Source organism: Saccopteryx bilineata, chromosome X (genome assembly GCF_036850765.1).
Source record: "Saccopteryx bilineata isolate mSacBil1 chromosome X, mSacBil1_pri_phased_curated, whole genome shotgun sequence".
Lineage (NCBI taxonomy): Eukaryota > Metazoa > Chordata > Mammalia > Chiroptera > Emballonuridae > Saccopteryx > Saccopteryx bilineata.
Genome location: NC_089502.1, coordinates 53251775 through 53260122, shown reverse-complemented (window position 1 = coordinate 53260122; position 8348 = coordinate 53251775). Strand labels below are relative to the sequence as shown.

At 38.5% G+C, this 8348-nt stretch overlaps 1 pseudogene; it reads right to left on the bottom strand.

Moving 5' to 3' along the window:
* Window positions 1–6323: 6323 nt before the first annotated feature.
* Window positions 6324–6907, bottom strand: LOC136316993 (peroxiredoxin-1 pseudogene; annotated as a pseudogene).
* Window positions 6908–8348: the final 1441 nt, after the last annotated feature.

Below are 8348 nucleotides of genomic sequence, written 5' to 3'. Positions count from 1 at the left end.
TAGTTAGGGTATTTGAAAATTATGTAAATTTGGACATTCTTTTTTTTGTTACAAAGAAAGAGAGAGACAGGCAGACCAGAACAGAGAGAGATAAGAAGCAACAACTCTTTGTTGCGGCACCCTAGTTTCTCATTGATTGCTTTCTCATATGTGCCTTGACTGGGGGGCTACAGCAGACTGAGTAATCCCTTGCTCAAATCAAGTCAGCAACCTTGGGCTCAAGCTGGTGAGCCCTGCCCAAACCAGATGAGCTGGCGCACACGCCAGCGACCTCGGGGCTTCAAACCTGGGTCTTCCATTTCCCAGTCCAACGGTCCATCCACTGCACCAGGCTGTAAATTTGGACATTCTTAAATTATATATGTTATAAACATTTCAAGGGCAACCGCTAAAGAAAGAAAAATAGTGTGCATAAGTGTCTAAATTTAATGAAAAGAAAAAGTAGTAAAAATAAAAAAAAGAAAGGACAATCTTAAATAAGCAAGAAAGGATATAAAGAGAGAGTAAAATTAAAAGTAGGACAAATATAAATTAAAAAGTAAAACTGGGGAAACAGGTACATTTCTTATTAGACAATTATCACAAATTAAATAATAAATTGTTGGAATAAACTTTTTGTTTTATCCAAACTGACAATCTTTTATCTAGCAGAGAAAAACTTAAAAGATAGGTTCTTAGAAAGAATAAAATAGAAAAAGGATAGAAAAAGATGTTTTCACACAAATACCAAACAACAGAAAGGTTAGATCGTTATACTGATAAAAGACAAAATAACTTTATGAGGAAATAAATTCTAAAAATAGCAATAGTACCCACATAATAATAAGTTTCTTTTACCAGTAATATGTGCCTGATCAGATGGTGGTGCAGTGAATACAGCATATGACTGGGACACTAAGGATCCAGGTTTGAAATCTCGAGGTTGCTGGCTTAAGTACGGGTTCAACAGCTTAAGCACAGGGTCAGTGGCTTGAGCAAGGGGTCACTGGCTCAGCTGTAGCCCCCAGTCAAAGTATAATACATATAAAAAAACAATCAATGAACAACTAAAGTGACACATTCAACTATGAGTTGAAGCTTCTCATCTCTCTCCTTTCCTGTCTGTGTGCCTGTCTCTTCCTCTCACTCTTTAGCTATAAAAAAGGGAGTATGTATTATTTAATTATTAATTTATTTATTTGTTGATTTTAAAGAGAAAGAGAGAGCAAGAGAGAGAGATGTTATAAAGTACTTTACTTTAATCTGCAGGTTACATAGAGGCACCAAGACAGGATACAGAAGAAATTTTAGGAGGAGATTTATTAATAAGCTGGCTACATATGATTGACATGGGGTATAACTAACCAAAATTGTGCAGCCTAGATCATAGCTCTTAGGTTGGTTATGTAGACATGATCACATACTGGTTGGGGGGAAAAGGAGGGGGAGCATAATACAAAAGTTATTTACTGATAAGCTTACAACATTTATCTATAGGATCTATTAAAAGGAAAAACATTCCTATATATCAAGACTACAAGATAACACAGTAGTGATAAATGTTTTATATACCTGACACAGTCGTGATAAATGTCATTTTACGTATCAAAGACATTCCCAAATCTTCCAGGGTTTACACTTACCCTTGTTGCCACAACAATGGGAAATGAAATGCTTAGGATAAGCAGAGAAGCTAAATGAAATTACCTTTGCTAAAAGTGTTGGGGCTTGTTTAGTTTACAAGTTCTATACATATAAAGAATTTCAAAAGGGATGATTATTAGAAAGTATATAAAATGTTACAGAATGCAGGTTTTTCAAGCAAGGAGAGTGGATTTTTGATCCCTTTGTCTAAAGGTATATGTCACTCTTATGACTCCAGGAGGGGAGGAAGAGTTAAAGGAGTTTTTAATTAAGTTATGTAAACATTGTCTCCTAAAGGCTCTTAAGAAAGGGGAAGATAAGTTCTACCTTCTTTGCTCTATCTAGCAAGTAGTGGCCTCAGTCTTTCCAGAGAACTATAGTTAAATTATGATTAACTACTAACTAACTTTTGCGCCTTTAATCTCTTTCTCTTGGGTTTTTTTCTCCTCAGAAGGGAGGGGTAAGGGGGGACCTGGCTATTCTTCTTGAAATACCAGTATCAACAGTTTTACAGTTTCTTGACACCCTATTACACAGAGAGAGAAACATTGATTTGTTGTTCCATTTATTTATGCACTCTTTGGTTGATTCTTCTATGTTCCCTTACCAGGGATCTAACTTACAAATTTGGTGTATGATGATGATGCTCTAACCTACTGAACTACCTGGCCAGGTCCAGAAATATATAACATTTTAAACAAAACAAAATAGCCCCCAAAATTTATAAAACAAAAATTGATAAAACTGTAAGGAGAAACTGACACATCCAAAATCATAATATTTTTACCTCAGTTACTTATAAATTGATCTTTTGCTCAACAAAAAACAAAGCCTTTATTAGAAATCATGAGAAGTTGGTAGGATAGTTTAATTAATGTTAAATGTACAAAAATAGATTTTCCTTACAATGATGAGAAATATAATCATAACAATTATGTTCACATTTGTAATAAATCTTTAAAATATCTAAGATTAATTTAACAAAATTACAAAGACAGTATAAATTGGAGAACATAAAATGAAATCTGTATCACTTTCCTGGAAGGAAAATTTAACATAACATACATATCATTTCCAAATCAATATCTAAATGAAAGTGATTTCTATAGTAATACTATTGCAATCTAGGGATTAAATTTGAGATTTCAATGAAGGATTAAATTTGAGATTTCAATTTAAACATTTATATCAAAAGCATGATCTTGGAAAAGAGAAATAGAAGTGCTTTACTTGTCAGATGTTAAAGTTTCTTATAATGTAGCTATTAGCAGACCAATACCAATGGCACAGTAATAAATAAATGAAACAGAAAAAAATATGAAAATTCATTAATTGATCCAATTCATTAGAAATAGGTCACTTCATTTCACTTCTCAGAAGAATTTGGAGAATCCAGAGTATAATGTCAGCAAAATGGTGGCATAAAAATTTCTACTGTGCCCTCCCACCATCAATTTGGACAACTGTTTGCACATGAAAAGTTTTCTTAAAAGCCAGGATTAAAGGTGAGGGGTTACAGCACATAGAGGAAGCATAGAAACAAAAAAAGATACATTGAAGATGGCAAAAAAAATGTAGGTTCACATAACCCCTGTTACTCCTCCCTCAAGCCCAGGCCAAATTCTCCTCAGCAATTACCAACTTCAGCGGCCCCAGGCAGAACCCAAGAGGCATTTTTGGCACCAAGTTCCCAGTGAGTTCCTATGAACCCAGGCCCTGGCTCACCCCAGAGCCTGACTACTCCAATGACTCAGGTAGCTCACGTGACCCCAGGCAGCTCTCACAGAAGGGCTCCTTGTATGCTCCCAGGTACCCAGGCCTTCATCTCACCCCAGAGCCCTGAAGCTCCTGTGACTCCAGGCAATGATTGTGAGTCAAGAAACTTACTCACTCTGGGGCCTGTCTACTCCAGTAGCCTTAGGTATCTCGCATAGCTCCAGGTGACTTCCATAGCAGGGCTCCCTATGAGTGCCTAGGAACTCTGTCTCCTGTCTCACCCTGTGCCTGCTGATGCGGGGAACCCCAGGTGCCTCTTGTGACACCAGGTTATGGCAAGCTCACGAGGACCTAGGACCCTGCATCTTTCTGCCACCTGCTGGTTCTAGTGGTCTCAAGCAATGTTTTTGATACTAGGCTCCAGACACAAACCTATGAAACCAATCTCCCAGGTCACCACAGCACTGACCAGCTACCAATGTCCTACATGACTTCTATGACCCAGGCTCCCACCAGGCTCCAGAAGACACAGGCTAATGGCACATTCAGCCCTGCACAGTTCACATGGCTGGATTTCATGGCAGCACTTGTGGCTTCAAGATCCAAATCAATGGTCACAAATCCAGGCTCCAAGGGTCACCTGTAAACCCAGAGGTCATCTATAAAACCATGATACGAGGCTTTTGGTCTACCGATCCTAACACAAGCTGCCCAAAATCCCCAGTAGAAACTCTTCCTAGGGACACTACCATATTGCTTACTCAGAATCCCTGGACAGGTTGACTGGTGAAAAGCTTTTCTTGCTTAAGCCAGTATTTACATACTAAAAGGGGTGAGTGTGTTCACACCAATGAAAGGCTAAAAAGGTTATGAATAATAATGTAACATAATACTATCAAAAGAAACTAATAAAGTTCCAGTGACTGACCTTAAAGAAATAAAGACATATGAACTGTGTCACAAAGAATAATCCTCTTAAAGAAATTCAATAAACTACATTTCATTATAGACAACTATATAAAATCAAAGAAAGACTGCATCAACAAAATGAGAAGCCCAATAAGAAAATACAAACCATTAAGAAAAAAATATACAGAAATTCTACAGTTGAAGACTATGATAAACAAACTGCAGAATTCAATAGTGGGGTTCAACATCAGACTGGACCAAAGCAGAGGCCAGAGTTAGTGATTTCAAAAACAGGTCTTTGGATATCAAACACTCTGAGAAGCATAAGGGGGAAAAAATGAAAGAAGTGAAGAAAACCTACATGGATTATATAATACCATTAAAAGAAACAGTCTATGCATTATTGTGATTCCAGAAGAAGAGGGAGGATCAGAAGTTTATTTTAAAAATTCTGGCTGAGAACTTCTCAAATTTGAAGAGAGAGTTAGTAACATTCAGATACCTCTTTTTTTTTTTCTTTTTTGTATTTTTCTGAAGCTGGAAACGGGTAGGTAGTCAGACAGACTCCCACATGCACCCCACCGGGATCCACCCGGCATGACCACCAGGGGGCGATGCTCTGCCCATCCGGGGCATTGCTCTGTTGCCACCAGAGCCATTCTAGCGTCTGAAGCAGAGGCCATGGGACCATCCCCAGCACCCGGGCCATCTTTTGCTCCAATGGAGCCTTGGCTGCGGGAGGGGAAGAGAGAGACAGAGAGGAAGGAGAGGGGGAGGGGTGGAGAAGCAGATGGGCGCTTTTCCTGTGTGCCCTGGCCGGGAATCGAACCTGTGACTCCCGCACGCCAGGCCGACGCTCCACCACTGAGCCAACCAGCCAGAGTTTCAGATGCCTCTTAATTGCTCTCTCCTAGCCAAAACCTGCCACAAAGTAATCGTTATCTTGATTTTTATCAATTTCTAGATTTTCTTATTTTTGAATTAATATATATGGAGTCATATAAGATGTACTCTTTTATGTCTGGCTTGTTTTACTCTACAATGAGATTGCATAGAGATTTATCCAAGTTGCCAATAGGGATAGTTTCTTCAATCCCAATGGTTCATAATATTTCATTGCATGAATGTATTAATTTATTTACCTATTTATTATTCTACTGTTTATGAACATTTGGATTGTTTACATTTTAGGGCTATTATAACTATTGCCACTATGAACATTTTTATTCATATCTTTTGATGAGTATATGGATATATGAACACCATTCTTTTGAGTGTTTACCGATAAGTGAAATTAAGGTTCATGTGATAGGGTTAAATTAAACTTTAGTAAATGCAATAAAAGAATTTCCCAAAGTAGTTGTACCAATATATAATCTAAACAGAAATTCATGTGAATGTCAAGTAATCCATGTGCTTGCTCATCCTTGTTGATGTCTATCACATTTATTTTATCACTTTCTACTTCTTTTAATTTAATTTTTCTCAGTTCAAGTTTGATAGAGCCTGACCAGGCAGTGGTGCAGTGGATAGAGCATCAGACTGGGATGCACAGGACCCAGGTTCAAAACTCCGAGGTTGCTGGCTTGAGTGTGGACTCATCTGACTTGAGCAAGGTTCACCAGCTTGAGCCCAAGATCACTGGCTTGAGCAAGGGGTGACTCAGTCTGCTGTAGCCCCCGGTCAAGGGGGGCTAATGAGAAAGCAATCAATGAACAACTAAGGCACTGCAACAAAAAATTGATGCTTCTCATCTCTCTCCCTTCCTGTCTGTCTGTCCCTCTCTTTATCTCTCTCTCTGTCACACACACAAAAAAAAGTTTAATAGAAACTACAAAAGGTCAAAGTAATGCGCCACTACTGTACACATCAGTTGGCCTGCTCAATAAGTTCAGACCATTTCTACCAGAAGCAGAAAGTCTGTCCCCATGCCAAACCCCATAGGAAAGTCCTGTCCTGCCCCATACTACATCTGGGCTAAGTTTAAGGTCTTGGGTTTTAAACATGACAATAGTAAAAGACAAGTTTTGTTCTCATGGCTGTACATTGCTGCATAACCTTATAATGGCTAGTGCTCACTTCTGCTTAGAGAAATACTCTCTGCTCTTCTGGACCTGATGGTATCACTGCCAGGGTCCCAGCCAGCTGGGCATAACTTCCCCATGGTTGTCAGTGAACTGGAAAACCTGAACTAGTCATAGTCTTATTGACAGAATGGCCAATAAGAAGCTAATTTATGGTGATCTGGTGAAGGATACCGTTATCATCAATGATAAACAAGCCTCTGAATGAGATACCTTCATCAGCCTTTAAGACCCCATGGTCCTGAGAAATGGTATGCTTGCGGTCTGACAAGAGAATGTTGGTCCCAGTCCTCCTTGTTTCTTGGGTGTGCTGATTCATGTCAGATGACAGAAGTCAGTATCCACAAAAGCACCTAGCACTTGGCAGCTGAGTTTCTTACATTCTTCTGCCCTATCACTGAAAGTAGTGGTCTCTGTGGGACACACAAAGGTAAAATCAAGGGGCGAAAGAAGAACACCCCGTATTTTCCTCTGGAGTCAGATAGGTTGATAGCTTTGATCTAGCCATCTGGCATAACAGCTGTGGCTTTGAAACTGAGGACAGGGTGCCCAATTTTAACATTTCTTGAAGACATCTTGCTTTCAGCAGCTCTGAGACAGAAGTACCAAGACCTGTTTGGAAGAAGACTTGGGAAGAATGCACACAAAGGTATGTGACACTGCCTTTATAGCCTATCCATTTTAGCACTTTTTAAAGTATATAGTGGTATCTCATTGTAATTCCAATTTTAGTTTTCTTGATGTGTAAGATCATTGAGCACCTTTTCTTATTTGTATTGGCCTTGTGTGTGCACTCTTTTTTGAGGTACCTGTTCAATTATTTGTTCATTTTTTTTTCTTAATGATCCAGTGGGGAAGAGATTTAGGCTCTGTTAAGTCGTTTTTCCCCCCCTGGTTCTCTTACACTTAGCATTTCTATCCTTTTTGTGATCTCACCTGAAAACCTTAAATATTTATCTTGGACCTTCAGCTTTGATAGTCCTGAATCAAAATACCCTTCTTTTCAGCACTATAAGATCTTAACAACTAGATCAAGGTGAGAAACATTTGTTCAGGATGTTATGTTACCAGCTACTGCTTTAAACATGGTTTATGAAAATTCTGCTCACTGTACAGGCCGCTTTGGAGTTGGCAAACACCTTTTCGAAAACACTGCAAGCAGAATTTCAAATTTATTTCTCTGGAAGGCACTACTTCATCTCAAATGTTGGAATCCATGGCAGTCCTTGAACTATAAATTCTACACCCAAGCTAAGGAAGACTGCAAGCACCCTGCAATTGCTTTCTGCTCAGTCTTTATTCCCCATGATGAGGATAGTGAGCCTCATGAATGAACACATGAATGAATGGACTTGCAATATCACTTTTTCTCAAAAGAAAAAAAAAAGTGTTTATAAGGAAAATTAAAAGGAACTAAAGAAAATAAATTTCATAAATAATTTCAATTTTATAAATATAAAATTATAGTTGAAGTAATGACAAAAAAATGTGGTCAGTCTAATGTGGTATGGTACCAAAGAATAGAAAAATTGATATTAATATCAATTGTAAGAGAAAAAGTCAAGTTTCTTGTCCTCTCCTTTCTGTAGGGAGTGAGGGGAGAGAAATATGAAAATTTCCTGGCTTGCAGAGACATACTGTGTAGGAAACTTCCTTTTACTAGGAAGCTTAAAGGGCATTTTATAATTTGGGCTAAGCATACATAGAAATTTTGTAAATATGATTTCTATACTTGTGTGTGATTTAAATAGCTCAGGATGGATGACAGCGTTGTGTTGTAAATAAAGAGATTTTGTGCTGGGTTTTGAGAGGAAGTGGAGAAGGAACTTAGATTCCCTCCCTTTCTCTGCAGCTGTGAGAAAAAGGATAAACACCTACCCAGGTGCAGGGGAAGGGAAGAAAGATCAAGCAAGCCCTTTTTCTTTCCCTTTCTTTTTTTCTTTAATGGGCCATTCACAAATGCTTATCCCCTGGCGCCATGTAGGCCCCCACTCCCTCTTTTGAAGGCATATAGTT